We start from the raw sequence: 26,406 nt of genomic DNA, 5'->3' as shown, positions 1-26,406 counted from the left end.
GGAGCAGAGTGTAGGCCGAAGCCTGCACTGGTGGCAGCTTTTGGTCGGTTGTGCCAGCGTGGCTTGTGCTGGACACGATGCAAGCTACATAGCAGGGGAACAGCTGGCGTTGCTGAACCCCACTGACACATTGACTGGTTGTTTTCTCTGTGCAGCTCGCATGTCCGGGCAAAAACTGGCGGTGTTAGAGCCCAGGGTCAGCAGGAGGAGGAGAGGAGCAGAGTGTAGGCCGAAGCCTAGTTGAACCAATTTCAAAGGTTACCTTTAACCCCCCCTCAGGTGTTGCAAGGTACAAGAGCCACACCTTGTGCAGCATTAATGCTGCACAAGTAAAAGGTTGCTCTATTTAGTTTGCTCCTTGCACACGCTGAATAAAACACGTACACTATTTAGCCCATTATACTGTCAAACAGTAGTGGAGGCGTGACTTGTCTTTTTAAGGAGACGCAGCACAGTTGTCAAAATTTACACCTAGGTGCTGTGCGCAGCTTCCTGAGCGCTGTTGTTTGCTGTACAGGAGTCTGCGCTCTTGTTATCCCTTGGCCATGCGCTGTGAGCGATGCCTGTCTTTTCACCTCATTTCATGTTGGCCGGTGCGGTTAGCGATGGCCATGAAACCCAGACCCGCAGTGTCTTTTAATAAAGTCACACTGCAGAGCTGGGATTCGTGACCTTGCGCAGTAAATTTTATCGCCTGTCCCTCATGTCCTTACACCTGCACATTCTGAAGAAGGCGGAAGGAGATGAGTAAAGACAGGCGAAGATATCCACTGCTCGTGCCCATCAATCACACCCTCGCAGTCAAAATAAGTAAGACAACGAGGAGCGTGGTTTCAGGCAGGGCGGACGCACAGCCGCAGCCAGCCAACAAAAGATGTCAGAAGACGGGCAGCGCTAACAAGGGGGGTGCTGCGTGTCATTAAAAAGGAAAGTCACACCTCAGAGACATTGAAATGGTCTGTAATGAGACACATTTTGTACGTGTTTAATTAAACGTGGGAAAGTAGACAGTCAGCCACCTTGTACAAATGCAGCAGTACTGCTGTACAAGGTGGCTGTTATACATAGAAACACCTTGGGGTGGGTGGCAGGGTCCCTTTAATTTCAGTTCATGTGCCTGCGTGGCGTTTGCAGGTCACGTTGCCGGCTACACAGCAGGGGAACAGCTGGCGTTGCTGAACCCCACTAACACATTGGCTGGTGTTTTTCTCTGCGCAGCTAGCACTTCCGGGCAAAAACTAGCGGTGTTAGAGCCCAGGGTCAGCAGGAGGAGGAGGAGAGGAGCAGAGTGTAGGCCGAGGCCTGCACTGGTGGCAGCTTTTGGTCAGTTGTGCCAGCGTGGCTTGTGCTGGACACTATGCCGGCTACACAGCAGGGGAACAGCTTGCGGTGCTGAACCCCACTAACACATTGGCTGGTGTTTTTCTCTGTGCAGCTCGCATTTCCAGGCAAAAACTTGCGGTGCTAGAGCCCAGGGTCAGCAGGAGGAGGAGAGGAGCAGAGTGTAGGCCGAAGCCTGCACTGGTGGCAGCTTTTGGTCTGTTGTGCCAGCGTGGCTTGTGCTGGACACGATGCCGGCTACACAGCAGGGGAACAGCTGGCGGTGCTGAACCCCACTGACACAATGGTGGGTGTTTTTCTCTGTGCAGCCAGCACTTCCGGGCCCCAACTGGCGCAGTTAGAGCCCAGGGTCTGCAGGAGGAGCAGAGTGTAGGCCGAAGCCTACGTGAACCAATTTCTAAGGTAACCTTTAACCCACCCTCAGGTGTTACAATGTTGAAGAGCCACACCTTGTGCAGCAGTAAAGCTCCACAAGTTAAAGGTTGCTCTTTAAGTTTTGCTCATTGCACACCCAGAATGAAAGACGTACACAATTTAGCCCATTGAACAGTAGTTCAGTTCTGTATTGGAGGCGTGACTTGTCTTTTTAAGGAGACGCAGCACAGGTATCAAAATTTACACCTAGGTGCTGGGCACAGCCTCCTGAGCAATGTTATTTGCTGTACAGGAATCTGCGCTATTGTGATCCCTTGGCCATGCGCAGTGAGCGCTGCCTGTCTTCTCACCTCATTTCATGTTGGCCGGTGCGGTTAGCAATGGCCATGAATCACAGACCCGCAGTGTGTTTTCAAAAAATCACACTGCGTGGCTGGGATTCGTGGCCTTGTGCAGTAAATATGTTTGCCGCTCACACATGTCCTTACACCTACTTCAGACTGGGCAGCCTCAGCTGATCCCTTTTCGCCTACAACGGCCAGGAGGCCGCTCAGTCTGAAAAAGGCGGAAGGAGATGAGTTAACACAGGCGAACATATGCACTGCACATGCCCATCAATAACACCCTCGCAGCCAAAATATATGAGACGAGGGGGGTTGTGTCGGGCAGGGCGGACGCACAGGCACAGGCAGCCAAACAATGATGTCAGAAGACGGGCAGCGCTACCAAGGGGGGTGGTGCGTGTCATTAAAAAGGAAAGTCACACCTCAGGGACATTGTAATGGTCTGTAATGAGACACATATTTTACGTGTTTAATTCTACGTGGGCAAGGATAAAAAATCAGCCACCTTGTACAAATGCAGCAGTACTGCTGTACTAGGTGGCTGTTATACATAGAAACACCTGGGGGGGTGGGGCCAGGTTCCCTTTAATTTCAGTTCATGTGCCTGCGTGGCGTTTGCAGGTCACATTGCGGGCTACACAGCAGGGGAACAGCTGGCGTTGCTGAACCCCACTAACACATTGGCTGGTGTTTTTCTCTGTGCAGCTAGCACTTCCGGGCAAAAACTAGCGGTGTTTGAGCCCAGGGGCAGCAGGAGGAGGAGAGGAGCAGAGTGTAGGCCGAAGCCTGCACTGGTGGCAGCTTTTGTTCTGTTGTGCCAGCGTGGCTTGTGCTGGACACGTTGCCGACTACACAGCAGGGGAACAGCTGGCGGTGCTGAACCCCACTGACACATCACCTAGTGTTTTTTCTGTGTAGACAACACTTCCAGGTGGCAACTGACAGTGTTGAAACCCAGGGAATCAAAGAGGAGCAGAGCGTAGGCCGAAGCCTGCAGTGGAGCAAGTTGAAAGGGAACCTTTAACCCCCCCCAGGCATTTGTTGCTGAAAGAGCCATCTTGTACAGCAGTAATACTGCACATGGAAAATGGTGGCTCCGAAAATTATGCTCCTTGCAAACGCTGAAGTACACACTCATATAATGTGTCCCCTCACACCGTCAAACCATCCCGGAAGTGGGACTTTCCTTTGTAATGTGACACAGCACAGCCGTCATTCCAACCCCCTTGGTGCCGTGCGCCACCTCCTCTACGTTGTTTGGTTCTGTCACGGAGCCCGCGCTGTAATGTTATCCCTTGGCCATGCACAGTTAGCGGTGCCCGTCTTCTGACATCATTTAGGTGTCAGGCTGGCAGTGCCTGTGCGTCCAAGCTGCCCGAGATCCAACCTTGCAGTGTCATCTAATGTAATCCCACTGCGGGCCAGGGATCCATGGGCATGCGCAGTGCATATCATCGCCTCTCACTCACCTCCTTCCTGCTTCATCAGACTGTGCGGCGTCACGGCCGTGGCATGCTATTAGGGATCAGCTGACGCCGCCTAGTCTGAAGAAGCGTGAAGAAGGGGAGTGAGAGGCTAGTATATGCACTGCGCATGGCCATGGATACCAGGCCCACTGTGGGATCACATTAGACGACACTGCGAGGTGGGATTTCGGGCAGCGTGGACGCACAGGCGAAGCCAGGACGACAACAAATGTCAGAGGACGGGCAGCGCAAACTGTGCATGGCCAAGGGATAACATAACAGCGCAGGGTCCATGACGGAATCAAACAACGCTAAGGAGGCAGGGGGTAGCAATGACGGCTGTGCTGCATCACATTACAAAGGAAAGTCCCACCTCCGGGACGGTTGGACGGTGTGAGGGGACACCTTACATGAGTGTGTAGTTCAGCATTTGCAAGGAGCATAATTTCAAGAGCGACCTTTCCCTTGTGCAGTATTAGTGCTGCACATGGTGGCTCTTTCAGTAACAAATGCCTGGGGGGGGGACACAGGACCCCTTACATTTTAGTTGTGCCAGCGTGGCGGTCGCATGACACGTTGCCGGATACACAGCTGGGGATCAGCTGACGTTACTGAACCCCAATAACAGAGGAGCGACTGTTGACTGTGCACACAGCACTTCCAGGCACCAACTGGCGGTGTTAGAGCCCAGGGACAGCAGGAGGAGCAGATTGGAGGTATTGCCGCACACACAGCTGGGGATCAGCTGACGTTACTGAACCCCAATAACAGAGGAGCGACTGTTGACTGTGCACACAGCACTTCCAGGCATCAACTGGTGGTGTTAGAGCCCAGGGACAGCAGGAGGAGCAGAGGAACAAAGTGTAGGCCGAAGCCTGATTGGAGCAAGTTGAAAGGGAACCTTTAACCCCCCCCCCCCAAGATGTTTGTAGCTGAAAGAGCCATCTTGTGCAGCACTAAGGATGCAAAAGGAAAAGGTTGCTCTTTTAATTATGCTCCTTGCAAACACAGAAGTAAACACTAAAAATGTGTCCCCTTATACCGTTAAACCGTCCCGGAGGTGCGAATTTCCTTCGTAATGGGACACAGCACAGCTGTCATTCCTATCCTCTTGGTGCCGTGCGCTGCCTCCTCAGCGTTGTTTTAAGCTGTCACGGAGCCTGCGCTGTTCTGTTAGCCCTTGGCCATGCCCAATTAGCGCTGCCTGTCTTCTGACATAATTTGGTGTCAGGCTGTCAGTGCCTGTGCGTCCACGCTGCTCCAGATCCCACCTCGCAGTCTCGTCTAACGTAATCCCACTGCGGGCCTTGGATCCATGGGCATGCACAGTGCATATCCTAGACTCTCACTACCCTCCTTCCCTCTTCTTCAGACTGTGCGGTGTCACGGCCGTGGCATGCTATTATGGATCAGCTGACGGCGCACAGTCTAAAGAAGGCGGAGGGAAATGAGCGAGAGCCCGAGGAGAAGATATGCACTGCGCATGCCCATGGATCCCAGGCCCGCAGTGTGACTCAATCAGAAGACACTGCGAGGCGGGATCTCGGGCAGCACGGCCGCACAGGCGCAGCCAGCCTGACACCAAATTATGTCAGAAGACAGGCAGCGCAAATAGGGCATGCCCAAGGGATAACAGAACAGCGCTGGCTCTGTGACAGCTTAAAACAACGCTGAGGAGGCAGCGCATGGCACCAAGGGGGTAGGAATGACGGCTGTGCTGCGTCACATTACGAAGGAAAGTCCCAGCTCCGGGACGGTATAACGGTATCAGTGAACACATTTTATAAGTGTTAAGTTCTGCGTGTGCAAAGAGCTAAACTAAAAGAGCTACCTTTTCCTTGTGCAGCATTACTGCTGCACAAGATGGCTTTTTCAGTAACAAATGACAGGGGGGGGAGACAGGTTCCCTTACATTTAGGTTGTTGTGCCAGCATGGCGGTCGCAGGACACATTGCCGGCTACACAGCTGGGGATCAGCTGACGTTACTGAAACCCAATAACACTGGGTCGTATGTTTTTACTGTGCAGCCTGCACTTCTGAGCCGCAACTGGCGGTGTTGGAGCCCAGGAATAGCAGTTCAGGTGGTAGAAAGATGAACACAGCAGGAGACCTGGATGACACGCAATTACTTAATCAGGCAGAGGAGTGGCAAATTCCTGCGAGATCCAGGCCTGGTTCATTTTCAGGAAAGTAAGCCGGTCAACGTTATCGGAGGATAGTCGCATGCGACGGTCTGTTAGTACACCACCTGCGGCACTAAAGACACGTTCCGATAAGTCACTAGCCGCAGGGCAAGCCAGCACCTCCAATGCATACTGGCTTAGCTCTGGCCATGTATCCAGCTTAGAGACCCAAAACTTGAACGGGGAAGAGCCGTCTGGGAGTACAGTAAGAGGGCAAGCCATGTAGTCTGTCACCATCTGACGGAACCGTTGCCTCATGCTGACTGGAGCCGCCGGTGATGGTGTAGACATTTGGGGCGGACACACAAAAGTGTGCCAGAGTTGTGCCATACTGGGCTTGCCTTGGGCAGAGGCACTGCTTTTGCTCCCTCTTTGGGCAGAGCCTCCCCCACTGCCTCGACGCACTGAGCTGCTTTGTAAAGTACTAGCAGCACTCCTCTCAGTTGGACAGGAGAAGATGATGGAATTCACCAGTGTGTCGTGGTACTCCCGCAATTTACGCTCCCGGGTCAATGCTGGGATGAGGTTTTGGACGTTGTCCCGGTAGCGAGGATCGAGGAGGGTGAACACCCAATAATCAGGCATGTTGAGAATGTGGTCGATGCGGCGGTCGTTTCTCAGGCACTGCAGCATGAAATCCACCATGTGCTGCAGAGTGCCAACCGGCCCAGAAACGCTGTCCCCTGCTTGAGACATGATCTCTGCCCGCTCGTCATCACCCCACCCTCGCTGTACACACTGACCACTGGACAATTGTGTCGCTCCCTCCTCTGGACGGAGCTCTTCCTCCTCCATTGACTCCTCCTCATCCTCCTCACAAATTGGCCCCTGCGTACCCCTTTGTGAGGAACCACGTGGCGCTGACTCTCCAGAAGCTGATGGAAAAGGTGACTCCTCATCCTCCACCTCTTCCACAACATCATCCCTTAACCCTTGCAAAGTTTGCTGAAGCAGGCAGATAAGGGGGACAGTCATGCTGACTAGTGCATCATCTGCACTTGCCATCCGCGTTGAATCATCAAAAGGACGCAAAACCTGGCAGACGTCCTTCATAGTGGCCCACTCTGTGGTTGTGAAGTCTGATCGGCGCTGACTGCGACTTCTTTGCGCCTGATGCAGCTGGTACTCCATAAGTGCTTGCTGCTGCTCACACAACCGCTCCAACATATGTAACGTGGAATTCCACCGGGTAGGTAGGTCACATATGATGCGGTGTTCCGGAAGGCGGAATCGGCGCTGCAGAGCAGCAATGCGGGATCTGGCCAAGCTGGAACGCCGCAAGTGAGCACACTCTAGGCGGACCTTGTGCAGCAGGGCATCAAGATCCGGATAGTCCCTCAGAAAACTCTGCACAACCAAATTGAGCACATGTGCCAGACATGGGATGTGAGTGAGGTTGCCAAGGGCCAAAGCTGCCATTGTCACACACTACCATGCCTGGCTGGAGATTCGCTGGCAGTAACCACACATTGCTCTCCTGCTTGATGGCATTCCAGAGCTCCTGCGCTGTGTGGCTTCGATTCCCCAATGAAACTAGTTTCAAGACGGCCTGCTGACGTTTGGCCACGGCTGTGCTCATGTCGGTCATAGGTAAACGTTCACGGGTCCATGTGGAGGTGGACTGTGACGGCTCCTGCAGAGTTGATTCTGAGGAACTTGTGTAAGAGGAGGAGTCAATGCGTACAGACTGGATTCCTGCAATCCTTGGAGTGGGCAGGACACGTCCTGCGCCACTCGCACGATCTGTACCTGGCTCAACAACATTAACCCAATGGGCAGTGAGGGAAACGTATCGCCCCTGTCCATGCTGACTGGTCCACGCATCGGTGGTGAGGTGGACCTTGCTACTGACGGCGTTCAGTAGCGCATGTTTTATGTTTCCCTCAACATGCCTGTGCAGGGCAGGGACAGCTTGCCTGCTGAAGTAAAAGCGGCTGGGCACCTTGTACTGTGGGACTGCCAATGCCATCAAGTCACGGAAGCTGTCAGTCTCCACCAGCCTGAACGAGAGCATTTCCAGGGACAACAGTTTGGCAATGCCTGCATTCAGAGCCTGTGCTCGGGGGTGGTTGGCCGAGAATGCCCGCCTTTTCTCCCATGCCTGTACTACCGATGGCTGTAGAGTAGACTGGGAGTGTGAGGATGACTGGGAAGGTGGTGCTGTGGGTGGAATTACACAAGGTCTCTGGACAACAGTGCCAGAGGTTCTTCCATGGCGATCCTGGGAGGAAGCCAAACCAGCTGTGCGTGAGCTGGAGGAAGAGGCAACACGAGCTGAAGAGGTGGTAGCTGCCGCTGTTGGTTGGCCTACATCTTCACTCTGTTTCTGTAACTCCACCGCGTGCCTGGTCTGCACATGTTTCCACATATTTGTGGTATTGAGGTTGCTGACATTTTTCCCTCTTTTTACTTTCTGATGACACAGCTTGCATTTGACAAAACAAATGTCATCTGCAACTGTGTCAAAAAAGGACCAGGCACTTCAAGTCTTGGGAGCGCCCTTTTTAGCTTTGGAAAGAGACAGGCTCCTAACGGGTGCCAAAGTGGAGGCTACAGGCTCCGCAGTCTTCCCCCTCCCTCTCCCTCTTTGGCCCGTAAGGGGAATCTCTTCCTCAGAGCTGCTCCCACCACCTTCCTGTTCCTCACGCCACGATGGGTCAACGACCTCATCATCTCCACTACCCTCTGCCACCAACTGCTCCTCCTGGGTAGTCTCGGCAGCACAGTACGCACCAGAAAGCAGCACCTGAGTTTCATCATCAGATGCGTACTGCGCTGTGGTCACCGGAGGCACTGGCCCACCCGCCTCTTCAGAGTCAGAGAGACAAAGCTGTTGGGCATCACTGCACACTGCCTCTTCTTCCATTTCTCCAATGCTGCTTGGCTGGCCCCCTGTTTCCAAGCCAAGAGATTCAGAGAACAGAAGTACAGACGGCTCCTGTCCTGGGCTCTCTGACTGCCTGGCCAATTTGGCAGGTGGTGAAGAGACAGATGGCTGCTCTCCAGTGCTCTGTGCCTGAGAGGATGTGGCACTAACTGAAGTCGATGCCAAGGCGTTAGCTGCCATCCACCCGACAACGGCTTCAATTTGGTCTTCACGCAGCAGCGGTGCACGGTGCTCTCCGACAAAGCTGCGCATGAAGGACTGTTCGCTGCTGAAACTGAGTGACGACGAGTCACCGGCGCCCGCAGCAGGCACAGAATCACCACGTCCTCTCCCTGCTCCTCTCCCTGCTCCGCGCCCACGCCCACGTGCCTTACTCCCTGCCCTCTTCATCTTGGTTGACAGATAAAGATAAGCAGAAAAGTACTAAGGCCTTAGTGTGCTTATTCCTGAAATGCTCCTCCTAACAGGTGTAAGAAACACTAATGTTGTAAAGTGTGGACTAAACTTTATTATTTTTCAAATGTGGCCTACACAAGTGTTAAGTTGTGTTTGGTGAACTTTACTTTTTTTTTTTTGTGCAGATGGGGCTACAGAGCTAGTTTAAATCACACGGAGACCGTGCAGACAGCCGTAAACGGCGCTGCAAGGCCCAAAAACCCTCCTCTAGGTTATCCTATGTAGTGTTTTTCCACTATTTAGCTGGATACGGGTGGAAAGACACTAATAGGAATTTTTTTTAAAAAATTTTAAACAGGCTGCACTATTTGAAAAAAAGGAAATATTTTTTCAAGGTATGAGGCAGTAACGCACCCTGAGCTGAATCCAACCGGCTATGGCTGCACACAGGCTACAGGGCGAGCTGCGCTCACACAGAGACCGTGCAGACAGCCGTAAACGGCGCTGCAAGGCCCAATAAACCCCCTCTAGGTTATCCTATGTAGTGTTTTTCCACAATTTAGCTGGAGACGGGTGGAAAAACACTAATAGGAAATTTGAGAAAAAATGTGCAGCAGGCTGCACTATGAGCAAAAAAGGACAACTGTGTGAGGCAGTGTGAACCCCCCCCCTGAGCTGAATACAACCAGGTATATGGCTGCACACAGACTACAGAGTGAGCTGCACACACACACACACACACACACACAGAGACCTTGCAGAACGCTGTTAAAACAGCGCTGCAAGGCAAGAGCAAGGTGAACAGTGAAGAACACACAGCGTTTTGCTAAATTAGCCTTTGGAACGGAAAATAAAGCAATTAGCTATCTCAACTGGCCCTCAGTTAGAACACGGCGTCCTGTCCCTAACTGAAATCACAGCAGAGTGAGCGCAAAATGGCGGCAGCGTTTTTTATAGTGCAGAGTGACATCATTTCAGCAGCCAATCACAGCCTTGCCAGTACTTACATGCCCACCATGCTAAACAGGATGTGCCCACACTTCCAATCATTCCTCATTGGCTGCTGCGTTCAGTTTGAATTCTGGGAACTTCCAATTCCGGTATCCGATACGCGGGAAGTATCGGAATTCGGTATCGGAATTCCGATACCGCAAATATCGGCCGATACGATACTTGCGGTATCGGAATGCTCAACACTACTCATAACACCGTTGAACCGGGAGCGTAAAATGCGGGAGTACCAAGACACACTGGTGCAGTCCATCATCTTCTCCAGTTCAATCGAGAGGATTTCTGCTAGTGCTTTACAAAGCACCTCTGTGTGTCCAGGCAGTGGAGAAAGCTCTGCACAAACAGGGAGCAGAAGCAGTGCATAAGCACAAGGCAAGACCAGTATGGCCCAACAATGGCAAAGTTTTGTGTGCCCCCCACAAATGTCTACACCATCATAGATGGCTGCAGTCAGCAGGAGGCAGCGTTTCTGTCAGATGGTGACAGACTACATGGCTTGCCATCTTACTGTACTCCCAGACGGCTCTTCCCCTTTCAAGTTTTGGGTCTCTAAGCTGGATACATGGCCAGAGCTTAGCCAGTATGCATTGGAGGTGCTGGCTTGCCCTGCTGCTAGTGTATTATCAGAACGCATCTTTAGTGTCGCAGGTGGTGTACTAACAGACCTTTGCATGCGACTATCTTCCGATATCATTGACCAGCTTACTTTTCTGAAAATGAACAAGGCCTGGATCTCGCAGGAATTTGCCCCTCCTCTTCCAGATTAAATAATTGGTTGGCAACAGTATCCAGGTCTCCTGTTGTGTTCATGTTTCCACCACCTGAACTGTAATCCCTGGGCTCCAACACCGCCAGTTGCTGCTCAGAGGTGTCGTCTCCACAGTCAACACTAGCTGCCATGTTATTGGGTTTCAGTAACATCAGCTGATCCCCAGCTGTGTATCCGGCAATGTGTCCTGCGACCACCACGCTGACACAACAACAGATATTAAACTGCCTCGAGTGCAGGCATCGGACTACACTCTGCTCCTCCTGCTGTCCCTGGGCTCCAACACTGCCAGTTGCTGCTCAGAAGTGCCGTCTGCACAGTCAACACTAGCTGCCGTGTTATTGGGTTTCAGTAACATCAGCTGATCCCCAGCTGTGTATCCGGCAATGTGTCCTGCGACCACCACGCTGACACAACAACAGATATTAAACTGCCTCGAGTGCAGGCTTCGGCCTACACTCTGCTCCTCCTGCTGTCCCTGGGCTCCAACACCGCCAGTTGCTGCTCAGAAGTGTCTTTGGCATGGGTACTCCCTCCTGCTCAGCCCGATTCCCGCACGCCAGCTGTTTCCGGGTAGTGTCAAGGTCACTGCCTCCAATACGTTGTCCTGTCATGTTGCGGTCTGGTTAGCCGACTCTATGGTGCCTGCATTTTAGGTGCTTTCTTTGTGGGCTGCGGGAACTGGCAATGAAGGCTGGTTATGTTGTGCCAATAGGACAAGCTCCCCCTGTAGGACTGTGGGTTTTCAGAACCTTCGGCGGCTCGCAGCCTAGCAATTTGTTTTTCCTGTGGACCTTCTGCTGCTTATCTGAGTTCCAGCACCATTAGCTGGTTCTTAGGAACACAAGCTTGAATAGGTCCCCCTGGTTCCAGTACCGTCAGCTGGTTCTTGGCAGGGTCTTTTGCTCTGGTACCTTCTGCTCCCCATCCTGGTTCCAGTACTGTCAGCTGGTTCCGGGCAGAACCTTTGGCTTAGGTGCCTCCTTCTGGGTATCCGAGTTCCACCAACGTCAAGTGGTCCTTGGTTTTGCTTTCTGGCACGGGTACCCCCTGCTTAGTAACTGGGTTCCAGTAATGTCAGCTGGTCCTCGGTTGTTCCATTGGTTCTTTTACCTTCGGCTAGCCATCCGGGTTCCAGTACCATCAGCTGGTTTTCGGCAGGGTCTTTTGCTCTTGTACCTTCTGCTCCCCATCCTAGTTCCAGTACAGTCAGCTGGTTCCAGGCAGAGCCTTTGGCTTAGGTGCCTCCTTCTGGGTATCCGAGTTCCACCAACGTCAGGTGGTCCTTGGTAGTGCTTTCTGGCATGGGTGCCTCCTTCTTAGTAACCGGGTTCCAGTAACGTCAGCTGGTCCTCGGTAGTTCCATTGGCTCTTGTACCTTCGGCTAGCCATCCGTGTTCCAGTATCGTCAGCTGGTTCACGGCAGGGTCTTTTGCTCTTGTACCTTCTGCTACATTTCCAAGTTCAAGACCCTAAAGATGACGACCCTGAAGACCGAGAAGCAGAAGAACAAGAAGCTGCAGAACAAAAAGCAGAAGAACGTTAAGCATAAGACTAAAAATCAGAGCAAAAGATATTATCTAAATTATAAGCAGAAGAAGACTAAGCAGTGTATGGAGGTGAGTCCGTTCCTCCTCGTGCCCCTGGAAAAAACCTGCTGCTGCAGGCCAAACTGAACGCGGACAAATCCTGTTGTAAATCTTTTGTGACAGGCTGAACAGAAGGTGTAATCTTCAAACTTTTATAGATAACAACTACAGGAAGGCCTGGCTGTCACAAATAAGAATATGATAAAGAAGAAGAAGAAGAATATGAAGAAGATGAAGAAGTTGATTATGAAGAAGAATAATAGTTGAATAAAAAGAATATGAAGAATGTAAAAAACAAAAAATAATACGAAGAAGGTGAAAAAGAAGAAGATGAATAAGGTGAAGGAGAAGTTGATGGAAACGATGCTGCTGCTGAGGATGATGAAGAAGAAAGTTTGGGAGAAGTTAAAACGAAGGTGAACAGCATGGAAGTAGTGAAACATAAATATCTGACAAAATATAAAAAACCTTAACATAGTCAATATCTTTGTAACTCCGAACGTCTTAAAAAAAAACAATAATTCCTGCTATTCCATTTCATTGGGCTAAACCTCTATGCCTTTAATGTCTCCTCCACCTCCCCCAATACATCCTACATTATTCTTAGTTGTTTTCCTTCATGTAGAATTAACCTACAAGGAAGGAAAGGGTTTATTTTAATTGCAATATTTTTGTCCCATTGACTTGCATTGGTATCGAATATTGGTATCGGCGATATCCGATATTTTTTGAATATCGGCCGATACAATCCGATAACGATACATTACTTATGGATATCGGAAGGTATCGCTCAACACTAGTGCTAAGACTATGTTTCAGTGGCAAATCAGAAGGCCTGATTTCCACGTAAAAATTGTTAGGCCTAATATAATGTTGCAGCCACGAGGCGCAATTAACTACTCCAGATAGTTTGTGATAAAACTGTGTTTCAGTGGCATATCAGAAGGCCAGATTTCCACTTAAAAATTGTTAGGCATAACTGTGTTGTTCAGGCACTCTATCTAAGAAAATAAATAGTGATTGTTCATTTAGTGACAGGTGACAGACAACTGTATGCCTTAGGGTGTGAAACAGCAGGGTACAAGAGGGGAAGGCTACTTACAACACGAGTCGGAAAAAGCGAGGTTTTGGTGGAAGGAGAAATAGGCTTGGTGTTCAACGTATATGTGGGTTAGGTGTTAATGTGAATTAAAGCTCAACTAAACAAACACCGTTTCATGCCATCCAAAGACCACTGACATCTGTTACTGGCTGGCTCACTTGACTCCCTTTCTTTAGCATTAGCACAGCAGTATGTCTTGTAGGTGAGGCTCAGAAAGAGCATGTGCCACAGTGGATGGCAACTCTCAAGTGCTGCATCAAGTGGCCACTCCTCCTTCCTCCACCTTAACATAGCCCACAGTACAATCCTCAGAGGTGGCACCCGAATCACCCTGGTTTACCCCATTGTCAAAACTTTCCAAATGCCCACCTGACTGTGGGAAACCTCAGATAAGACAATTTGAAGAGCTGTTCATATATTGTATTCCTTGGGCATCAGAGGTCTGCTCCGAAGAATCACAGAATAGAGAAGAGGAAAGCATCTGCACTGATGCCCAACATTTTTTCATGTTGGAACCGGGGCTGGATGCAGTAGGGTCCAAGTAGAATCCAGACCCACATTATCAAATGCTAGCCATCAAGGGTGGAGGTGATACTGATGAGACTCAAATACCAGAGGCACATTGTGGTGTCAGGGCAGTAAGAGGAGGAGGGTAACTCTCAGGGTGAGGAGTGTGATAACTGAGAGGATGATGATGAGGTTATAGATTCCACTTGGTTTGAACCCAGTGGTACGCAGCTGAGTAGCTCAGCAGAGGAGGTGGAGGAGGAAGATGAGGAGTTTATGTTGCGGCTTCCCACACAGACACAAAGTAATACGACCATTACATGCACTGCATCCTCAGCCCCATCTCTGACTGTGACCAGCACTGCTCACTAGAGTTGAGCGACTTTTACTTTTTTAGGATCGAGTCGGGTTTCGTGGAACCCGACTTTCTCAAAAGTCGGGTCCAGTAAAATCGGCCGATTATTGCAAAAAGTCGGGGGCCGACAAACAAGAAACCCTACAGTGCCCATTTTAATGTGAAAAACATCAATTCTTGTTACTTAAGCTTGTCAATCTTAATTTACCTTATAATAATAGTTAGTCAATGAAAATTGGGGGTCATTTGGCTAAAGTTGTGGGGGGTAGGGCTGGTTCAAGTTTTTCGTGGGCCCAGGAAACGCGGACTACGTCACGGCAGTGGAGCAGGGAGAGGTAAGTATTTCAACTTTGCAAGTGCTGTGATCCTGAGCAAGCAGGGGGGCCCACTTGTTCACACTGGCACTGGCACAGGGCCCCTAAAAGTACGGCGGTGTGTTTGACAGCAGGGGTGCTTCCCACTGGCAGACACTTTTGCGTACTATGAGGGGCCCTGTGCCAGTGACGTCGCCAATGATTATGCCCCCCCACCTGATGAAGGAACCTGCACTTTCATCTGCACCTTCCTCTTTGTCCCCGTGAAAGGTGGTAAAGTATGTGGGAAGCGGAACCTGACTTTCAACAGGGTCAGATTCTGGCTGTGTAGAGTGCAAGGGGAATGTAGTGGTCTGGGCCAATGTACCAGCAGACTCATCTAGCAGTGGCTGGGCAATGGGCAGGATGAGGAGGAAACACCGATATAGGCGCAAATAATAAAGTGGGCTAAATGCAGTTCAAAATTGGTAACAGGACTAAACAGGCGGAATTGCTTTGTTCAGTGGAGGACAACTGTAATGAGTGGCAGACAGTTAGTAGGCCTAAAATAAAAAAGTAGGCTAAATGCAGTTCAAAATTGGTAACAGGAGTAAACAGGCGGCACTTCTTTGTTCAGTGGAGGAGAACAAGAAGCAGCAGCAGACACCGTTAGTAGGCCCAGCCAAACAAATAGGCCAAATGCAGTTTAACATCCGAAACAGGATGAAAATTGAGGCTCAGCTTTGTTCAGTGGAGGAGAAATGCAAGGAGTGGCAGACAACGTTAGTAGGCGTAACCAAACCAGTAGGTCAAATGCAGTGTAATATCCTAAACAGGATGAAAATTGAAGCTCAGCTTTGTTCAGTGGAGGAGAAATCCAAGGAGTGGCAGACACCATTAGTAGGCGTAACCAAACCAGTAGGCCAAATGCAGTGTAATATCCTAACCAGGATGAAAATTGAAGCTTAGCTTTGTTCAGTGGAGAACACCAAACAGCGGCACACACCATTTGTTGGCCCCACCAAAGAAGTAGGCCAAATGCAGTTTAATATCTGACACCGGATGAAAATGGAGGCTCAGCTTTGCTCAGTGGAGGACAACTGTAATGGGAGGCAGACACAGTTAGTAGGCCTAAATAAGTAAGTAGGCAAAATGCAGTTCAAAATTGGTAAGTGGAGTACACAGGTGGCATAGCTTTGTTCAGCGGAGGACAACTGTAATAAGTGGCTCAGACAGACAGAGTAGGCCTAAAATAAAAAAGGTGGCTAATTGCAGTTCAAAATTTGTAAGAGGAGTACACAGGCGGTATAGCGTGGTTCAGTGGAGGAGGACAAGTGTAATTAGTGGCTCTGACACACAGAATAGGCCTAAAGTAAAAAAGAAGGCTATATTCAGTTCACAATTTGTAAGAGGAGTACGCAGGCGGCATAGCTGGGTTCAGCGGTGGAGGACAACTGTTGTGAGAGTCTGACACAGTTACTAGGCCCAAATAAGTAAGTAGGCTAAATGCTGTTCTAAATTGGTAAGAGGAGTACACAGGCGGCATAGCTTGGTTCAGCAGACGAGGACAACTGTAATATGTGGCTCAGACAGACTGAGTAGTCCTAAAATAAAACAGTTGGCTGAATGCAGTTCCAAATTGGTAACAGGAGTACACAGGCGGCATAGCTTTGTTCAGCGGAGGACAATTGTAATGTGTGGCACAGACAGACAGACAGACGGAGGCCTAAAATAAAAAAGGTGGCTAAATGAAGTTCAAAACTGCTAGCAGAAATAACCAGGTGGCCTAGCTTGATTCAGCGGGGGACAGTTGTCTCCCCCCACAGGGCCGTGGTCACAACTTGGCGCAATCACCCATGCAAGTGCCGTTTGCCTGGACAGGTGGGTGTGCCCACTCTGGGGCGACGCCACTGGCACAGGGTCCCTCATAGTACAATGAAGTGTCTCTGACGGTGGTGGTGCACAACCAATGTCAGACACACCATCGTAATATGAGGGGCCCTGTGCTAGTACCGCCACCCACGAGAGAGTGTTCCCCCCCAGCTCAAACTGTGCTCTACCACTTGCAAAACTTACCTCTCCCTGCTCCACCACTGTGTAGTCTGTGCTGTTAAATCCTTAAATGGCACTGCCATTACAAATTTGTTGCAATGATAGATGATAGTAAAAATATACAGGGGCCCTGGCCTCCATTTAGACCCCTTAATACTTTGCGCCAACTACCACTGTCTGCAACTCTGCAGAGGAGCCCAACCCTGTACCTCGCTTTGCCACCAGTTTATTTATGAACAATTCCTTGGCAGACATTTAGCCCACTTTAGTATTTTGGCCTACTAACTGTGTCAGCCACTTCTAACAGTTGTCCTCCGCTGAACAAAGCTATGCCACCTGTGAACTCCTGTTAACAAATTGCGAACTGCATGTAGCCTACTTACTTATTTGTGCCTAGTAACTGTGTCAGCCTCTCATAACAGTTGTCCTCCCACGCTGAATCAAGGTAGGCCGCCTGGTTAGTCCTGCTAGCAGTTTTGAACTGCATTTAGCCACCTTTTTTTATTTTAGGCCTCTGTCTGTCTGTCTGCGCCACACATTACAACTGTACCCCGCTGAAACAAGCTAGGCCGCCTGGTTATTCTTGCTAGCAGATTTGCACTGCATGAAGCCACCTTTTTTTATTTTAGGCCTCTGTCTGTCTGCGCCACACATTAAAACTATACCCCGCTGAAAAAAGCTAGGCCGCCTGGTTAGTCCTGCTAGCAGTTTTGAACTGCATTTAGCCACCTTTTTGTATTTTAGGCCTCTGTCTGCCTGTCTGTCTGCGCCACTCATTACAACTGTCCCCCGCAGAAACAAGCTAGGCCGCCTGGTTAGTCCTGCTGTAGTTTTGAACTGCATTTAGCCACCTTTTTTATTTTAGGCCTCTGTCTGTCTCTCTGTCTGTCTGTCTGGTATAAAAATCGCCTATGGTGGACATTCAGCAGCTGCAAATGGCGGAATTGGAGCAGTCAGTAAGAGGAGGCTAAAAATAAGAACTTTTTCTGGCAAGCTATGTGTCAGCAGGGGAAGGTGGGGCAAAATAATTCAAAATCCATGATTGGTTCATGTTAATGAAGGTTAGATCATCAACATTTCGGGGAGCCAGACGTATCCTTTTTTCAGTCAGTATTGAACCAGCAGCACTGAAGACTCTTTCTGATAGCACACTAACAGCTGGGCAAGCGAGCTCCTGTAATGCATATTCTGCCAATTCGGGCCAGGTGTCTAGTTTAGATGCCCAGTAATCAAAGGGGAATGACCTGTGAGGGAGAACATCGATAATGGTGGAAAAATAGTTGGTAATCATACTGGACAAATGCTGTCTCCTGTCACATTGAATCGATGCAGCAGTACCTGTCGTGTCTGCGGTCATTGCGAAATCACTCCACAACCTGGTCATAAATCCCCTGTCCAATGCCACTTCGGCTTTGTGCACCTCTAACACCTCTGCCATGTTGCCCCCTACAGCTCGTGTGAGAACCATCACCGCCGCTGTGTGCTGGGAATGCCTGAACCAAACGGTCTACAAGAGTTGCTTGTTTGGTAGCCTATATTTGCTCAAGGTTCTCATGTGGCATGATATTTTGTAATTTTCCTTTGTATCATGGATCCAGGAGGCAGGCCAACCAGTAATCGTCATCGGTCTTCATTTTGATAATGCGGGGGTCCCGTTTTAGGATATGCAAGGCATACTCTGCCATGTGGGCCAATGTTCCAGGTGTCAATTCACTGCTTGTGCTGGGTTGAGGAGCACTTTCTTGAAAATCTACATCACTTGTGGCCCGCAAAAACCCTGTATCTGACCTTGCAATGCCACCAGTTTCTCTTGCCCCCTGAGAAGCATCCTCCTCCCATAAATATTCATCCCCATCATCCTCCTCCTCCTCCTCCTCTTCATCCGCCACCTCGTCCCGGAGACTTCCCTGAGCAGACAATGGCTGACTGTCATCAAGTCTTCCCTCCTCCTCGGCAGCAGACACCTGCTCCTTGATGTGCGTCAAACTTTGCATCAGCAGACGCATTAGTGGGATGCTCATGCTTATGATGGCATCGTCTGCACTGAGCAGCCGTGTGCATTCCTCAAAACACTGAAGGACTTGATAGAGGTCTTGGAGCTTCGACCACTGCACACCAGACAACTCCATGTCTGCCATCCAACTGCCTGCCAGTGTATGTGCATCCTCCCACAAATACATGACAGCACGCCTCTGTTCGCACAGCCTCTGAAGCATGTGCAGTGTGGAGTTCCACCTTGTTGCAACGTCGATTATTAGGCAGTGCTGGGGAAGATTCAGCGATCGCTGATGGTTCAGCATACGGCTGGAGTGTACGGGCGACCGGCGGATGTGCGAGCAAAGTCTGCGCACAGTCAGGAGCATGGCTAGTAAATCAGGGTAATTTTTGAGGAAGCACTGCACCACCAGGTTCAAGGGGTGAGCCAGACAAGGTATGTGTTTCAGTTCTGAAAGGGCTATGGCAGCCATAAAATTCTTTCCACTATCACTGACTACCTTGCCTGCCTCAAGATGTAGAGTCAAAGTAATCACTGCACTCGTATAGTTTCAAGTTGCATATATCAAAAGTTTATTGGGCTTGGGTTAGTAGATAAATGCTTGGCGAATTTAACGTTTCGGCCAGCCCGTGGCCTTGCTCACAAAATCGCCTAATGGAAATCTGTTGTTTAAAGTAAGGATACCGTATGGCTGATGAGTCAGATAGGAGGACCCAAATGTGTAACCAAACTGATGTGGTATAAACGCTTGCCCGTGCACTACAGCTGTAATTCCAGGGTAAACAATTGCTGTCGTATATATACACTCAGGAGTACAGATCAGGCTGTGTAGATCATGTGCCTTCTGGACTATCCCAGGAAAAGCCGGGGAAGATAGTGCTGTCTCACATATGGAATCAGGGGCACAGATCAGTGGGTAGCCTACCCACTGCCTTGACACAGGTCTGTGTCGGCACCCTCCACCTGGCCACCAACGCTTGCTCTGCACACAGGAACGAGGAGAACAGATTGATATTACCATTGACTTCATCTGGGACATACCAAACCATACAGGGATTATACCACCTGATCTGTGCCCCTGATTCCATATGTGAGACAGCACTATCTTCCCCGGCTTTTCCTGGGATAGTCCAGAAGGCACATGATCTACACAGCCTGATCTGTACTCCTGAGTGTATATATACGACAGCAATTGTTTACCCTGGAATTACAGCTGTAGTGCACGGGCAAGCGTTTATACCACATCAGTTTGGTTACACATTTGGGTCCTCCTATCTGACTCATCAGCCATACGGTATCCTTACTTTAAACAACAGATTTCCATTAGGCGATTTTGTGAGCAAGGCCACGGGCTGGCCGAAACGTTAAATTCGCCAAGCATTTATCTACTGACCCAAGCCAAATAAACTTTTGATATATGCAACTTGAAACTATACGAGTGCAGTGATTACTTTGACTCTATGACTTGTGGGATTTAGTGTCCCGTTCACTGGCACCGTGAACTATATTGATTGAGTGCTAGCTTTCCAGATTCTCTGCCTCAAGATGTACACTGCCCAGCCATGACTCAGTTTCTTGCTGCAAGTACTCGGCCAGTACTTCCGCGGTGTGTCTGTAGTCGCCCAAACACTTCATTTGCAGCACAGCCTGCTGACGCTTACCACAAGCTGTTCGATAATGGGGCACCTCAGGTGCAACACTGGCAGCAGCGGATGGAGTGGTCATGCGACTGCGCTCTGTGGATGAGATTTTGCTTCTGGAGGAGGAGAGGGGGGGTGAACGCCTACAGCCAACTGTTTCCTAGACCGTGGGCTAGGCAGAACTGTGCCACTATGGCTGACCCCTGTGGACCTTGCATCCACCACATTAACCCAGTGTGCCATGATGGACATGTAACGTCCCGGGCCATGCCTACTGGTCCATGCATCTGTTGTGAGGTGCGCCTTTCTACTGACCGATTGCCTCAGTGCATGGACAATGCGTTCTTTGACATGTTGGTGGAGTGCTGGGATGGCTTTTCTCGAAAAGAAGTGTCCACTGGGTAGGTCATAGCGTGGTACTGCGTAGGCCATCGGTGCTTTGAAAGCTTCGCTTTCAACCAACCGGTAGGGCATCATCTCTAACGAGATTAGTCGAGCAATGTAGCCGTTCAAACCCTGTGTACGTGGATGAGAGGAAGAGTACTTTCTTTTCCTATCGAGAGTCTCTTGTAGGCTGAGCTGGACTGGAGAGCTGCATATGGTGGAACTAGCGGGGGTGGTGGTGGACATGGCAGATTGAGAGAGGCTTGGTGATGGTATTCTTGATGTGGGCCTACCTACAGTGTTTCCAGCCAAGAACCTTTTGATTCCCTGACGGTTTTTGCCTTGCGACAATACCTCCACATTTGCTACTGGTTGTGTCATAACCCGTGGGCTTCCAGTGAGGGAAGCAATGTTGCGTTGCTGACTAGCTTCAATATGAACAGGTGCACCAACGGTACGGGACATTTGGTAGTTAGTCCATGCTTCCAAGTGCCTGCTGGTTAAATGTCTATGCATGCACGTTGTATTTAAATTTTGAACATTCTTCCCTCTGTTAAAAGTTTTGGAGCAATTCTTACATATAACTTTTGACTGATCATTCGGATCTTGGTTAAAAAATTGCCACACTGCACTCGTCCTACTATGTTATACCTTTTCAGGCTTTGCACGCTGTGCTACTGTCACCAGATGGCCATGCTGTCCTACACCTGTTGTGGTTTTTGACACACGTTTTTGGCCTGATACGGGCCTGCCAGATGACAGCTTTTGCGATGTAGATGGCTGCTGCAGATCATCCTCCTCCGCTTCTGAGCTACTGGCAGCCACACCCTCTTCCCCCAATGGCTGTCAATCTGGGTCAACAACTGGGTCATCTATCACCTGATCTTCAATGTCATGTGCACCGTCCTCTGTGTCACCGTGTAAGGTGCTATAGCGTTCGGTACAGGGCACCATAGTCTCATCAGGGTCAGATTCTGGCTCAGTACACTGCGAGGGCAATGTAGTGATCTGAGTCAATGGAACAGCATAATAATCTAGCTGTGGCTGTGCATCTGTTCACTCCATGTCCGATTCATCTTGTAATAGGCTTTTAACAATTTCCCTTTCTAACCCAGGCATGGTATGTGTAAAGAGCTCCATGGAGTAAAGTGTAGTGTTGCCTGCCGCATCCTTCACTTTTGTTTTGGGTGAAGGACACAAGGAAGCTAGTTTTTCCGGACTAGGAGCAGCCACTGACGACTCGCTGCTTTTAGATTTAGAACCTTCTGAAGAGGAGGCGAAAGAGCGAGAGGTTGAGTCAGCAAGGAAAGCCAAAACTTGTTCCTGCTGCTCCGGCTTTAAAAGCTGTTTTCCTACTCCCAGATAAGGGAGCCTTTGAGGCCTTGTGTAGCCAGACGATGACACTGACTCAACACCTCGAGCCTTTGGTGCTATTTTGCTTTTCCCACTGCCACCAAATGCTCCACCACCACCAACACCACCATCAGTACCAGCTGGCAATGCCCGCCCACGGCTTCTTCCACCAGACTTCCTCATTTTTGGAAAACTCTAACCAAAACAACAACCGTTATATGGTACTGTGAAACAAGTTAGAAGGTGTATATAAACTTGTGGAGAATTTTAATCTCCCTTTTTTTGGGGGGTAAGACTGCAACAAAACTCAGGCGTAGTGTATTACACTACACAATGTAAGTGACAGAACATGGCTGGAAGATATACGACAAACTAACAGAATTGTGACATAGATCCACTTAGTGCCAATTTAAATGTCCCTTTTATTTGGGGGAGACTGCAACAAAAATCAGGCCCAGTGTATTACACTACACAATTAGTGTTGAGCATTCCGATACCGCAAGTATCGGGTATCGGCCGATACTTGCGGTATCGGAATTCCGATACCGAGATCCGATATTTTTGTGATATCGGGTATCGGTATCGGAAGTGTAAAATAAAGAATTAAAATAAAAAATATTGTTATATTCACCTCTCCGGCGGCCCCTGGACATCAGCGGGAGGATCCGGCGTCCGGCACGGTTTCTTTCTTCAAAATGCGCGCCTTTAGGACCTGTGGAATGACGTCCCGGCTTCTGATTGGTCGCGTGCCGCCCATGTGACCGCCACGCGACCAATCAGAAGCCGCGACGTCATTCCTCAGCTAAAGTCCTAGAATGAGCGCCTTCTAGGACCTGAGGAATGACGTCGCGGCTTCTGATTGGTCGCGTGGCGGTCACATGGGCGGCACGCGACCAATCAGAAGCCGGGACGTCATTCCACAGGTCCTAAAGGCGCGCATTTTGAAGAAAGAAGCCGTGCCGGACGCCGGATCCTCCCGCTGATGTCCAGGGGCCGCCGGAGAGGTGAATATAACAATATTTTTTATTTTAATTCTTTATTTTACACTTTAATATGGATCCCAGGGCCTGAAGGAGAGTTTCCTCTCCTTCAGACCCTGGGATCCATGAGGATACCTTCCGATACTTGATGTCCCATTGACTTGTATTGGTATCGGATATCGGTATCGGCGATATCCGATATTTTTCGGGTATCGGCCGATACTATCCGATACCGATACTTTCAAGTATCGGACGGTATCGCTCAACACTATACACAATGTAAGTGGCAGAATGTGGCTGGAAGATATATGAAAAAATACAAGGGCTGTAGTACAATTTCAATCTCCCTACAATGATCTCAGGACAAGTATGGCAGCAATAAAAAGGACTGCTGCACACAAAAGTGTGGACAAAGAAACAAGAGAACTGTGCAGAAAGGAGCAACAGGATTTTTGTTTAAAAAAAGCAGTTGGCTTGCACAGCGGCGTACAAACAGCAATGCAGCTATCAGGGAGCCTTATAAGGCAGCCTAACAAGCTACAGAGCTGATGCACAAAAAAATAAACTCCACTGTCCCTGCAAAGAAAAGGTGGTGCTGGACAGTGGAAATCGCTGCAGCACAAGCAGTTTTGGGGTTAATCTTTCCTCCCTAACTATATCCCTTCTTCTGATGAAGCTGCAGCAACCTCTCCCTATGCTAAGATCGGCAGAAGTAAGATGGCGGTCGACGTGCACTGTTATGATAGGCAATTCAGTAACACAATGTACATAGCGATCAGAGCACATACAGTGATCTGACAATAACCCAAAATAATAGAACGAGCTATGAGACGTGGGAACTCTGTAGACCGCAATACCTGATCCTCTCCAAACACAACTAGAGGCAGCCGTGGATTGCGCCTAACGCTACCTATGCAACTCGACACAGCCTGAGAAACTAACTAGCCTGAAGATAGAAAAATAAGCCTACCTTGCCTCAGAGAAATACCCCAAAGGAAAAGGCAGCCCCCCACATATGACTGTGAGTAAGATGAAAAGACAAACGTAGGGATGAAATAGATTCAGCAAAGTGAGGCCCGATATTCTAGACAGAACGAGGATAGGAAAGATAACTTTGCGGTCTACACAAAACCCTAAAGAAAACCACGCAAAGGGGGCAAAAAGACCCTCCGTACCGAACTAACGGCACGGAGGTACACCCCTTACGTCCCAGAGCTTCCAGCAAAACAAATAGACAAGCTGGACAGAAAAAATAGCAACAAATAGCAAAGAAGCACTTAGCTATGCAGAGCAGCAGGCCACAGGAATGATCCAGAGAAACACAAGTCCAACACTGGAACATTGACAGGAAGCATGGATCAAAGCATTAGGTGGAGTTAAGTAGAGAAGCAGCTAACGAGCTCACCAGATCACCTGAGGGAGGAAACTCAGAAGCTGCAGTACCACTTTCCTCCACAAACTGAAGCTCCCAGGGAGAATCAGCCGAAGTACCACTTGTGACCACAGGAGTGAACTCTGCCACAGAATTCACAACAGTACCCCCCCCCCCTTGAGGAGGGGTCACCGAACCCTCACCAGAGCCCCCAGGCCGACCAGGATGAGCCACATGAAAGGCACGAACAAGATCGGGAGCATGGACATCAGAGGCAAAAACCCAGGAATTATCTTCCTGAGCATAACCCTTCCATTTAACCAGATACTGGAGTTTCCATCTTGAAACACGAGAATCCAAAATCTTCTCCACAATATACTCCAATTCCCCCTCCACCAAAACCGGGGCAGGAGGCTCAACAGATGGAACCATAGGTGCCACGTATCTCCGCAACAATGACCTATGGAATACGTTATGTATGGAAAAAGAATCTGGGAGGGTCAGACGAAAAGACACAGGATTAAGAACCTCAGAAATCCTATACAGACCAATAAAACGAGGCTTAAACTTAGGAGAGGAAACCTTCATAGGAATATGACGAGAAGATAAACAAACCAGATCCCCAACACGAAGTCGGGGACCCACACGGCGTCTGCGATTAGCGAAAAGTTGAGCTTTCTCCTGGGACAAGGTCAAATTGTCCACCACCTGAGTCCAAATCCGCTGCAACCTGTCCACCACAGTATCCACACCAGGACAGTCCGAAGACTCAACCTGTCCTGAAGAGAAACGAGGATGGAACCCAGAATTGCAGAAAAACGGCGAAACCAAGGTAGCCGAGCTGGCCCGATTATTAAGGGCGAACTCAGCCAAAGGCAAAAAGGACACCCAGTCATCCTGATCAGCAGAAACAAAGCATCTCAGATATGTTTCCAAGGTCTGATTGGTTCGTTCGGTCTGGCCATTAGTCTGAGGATGGAAAGCCGAGGAAAAAGACAAGTCAATGCCCATCCTACCACAAAAGGCTCGCCAAAACCTCGAAACAAACTGGGAACCTCTGTCAGAAACAATATTCTCTGGAATGCCATGCAAACGAACCACATGCTGGAAGAACAAAGGCACCAAATCAGAGGAGGAAGGCAATTTAGACAAGGGTACCAGATGGACCATCTTAGAAAAGCGATCACAGACCACCCAAATGACTGACATCTTTTGAGAAACGGGAAGGTCAGAAATAAAATCCATAGAGATATGTGTCCAAGGCCTCTTCGGGACCGGCAAGGGCAAAAGCAACCCACTGGCACGAGAACAGCAGGGCTTAGCCCGAGCACAAATCCCACAGGACTGCACAAAAGTACGCATATCCCGCGACAGAGACGGCCACCAAAAGGATCTAGCCACTAACTCTCTGGTACCAAAGATTCCAGGATGACCAGCCAACACCGAACAATGAAGTTCAGAGATAACTCTATTCGTCCACCTATCAGGGACAAACAGTCTCTCCACTGGGCAACGATCAGGTTTATTAGCCTGAAATTTTTGCAGCACCCGCCGCAAATCAGGGGAGATGGCAGACACAATTACTCCTTCCTTGAGGATACCCGCCGGCTCAGATAAACCCGGAGAGTCGGGCACAAAACTCCTAGACAGAGCATCCGCCTTCACATTTTTAGAGCCCGGAAGGTACGAAATCACAAAGTCAAAACGGGCAAAAAACAACGACCAACGAGCTTGTCTAGGATTCAAGCGCTTGGCAGACTCGAGATAAGTCAAGTTCTTATGATCAGTCAATACCACCACGCGATGCTTAGCTCCTTCAAGCCAATGACGCCACTCCTCGAATGCCCACTTCATGGCCAGCAACTCTCGGTTGCCCACATCATAATTTCGCTCAGCAGGCGAAAACTTCCTGGAAAAGAAAGCGCATGGTTTCATCACTGAGCAACCAGAACCTCTCTGTGACAAAACCGCCCCTGCTCCAATCTCAGAAGCATCAACCTCGACCTGGAA

The sequence above is a fragment of the Ranitomeya imitator genome, chromosome 2 (genome assembly GCF_032444005.1).
Source record: "Ranitomeya imitator isolate aRanImi1 chromosome 2, aRanImi1.pri, whole genome shotgun sequence".
Lineage (NCBI taxonomy): Eukaryota > Metazoa > Chordata > Amphibia > Anura > Dendrobatidae > Ranitomeya > Ranitomeya imitator.
The sequence above is the reverse complement of the archived record's forward strand: the minus strand, read 5'-3'. Positions refer to the sequence as shown.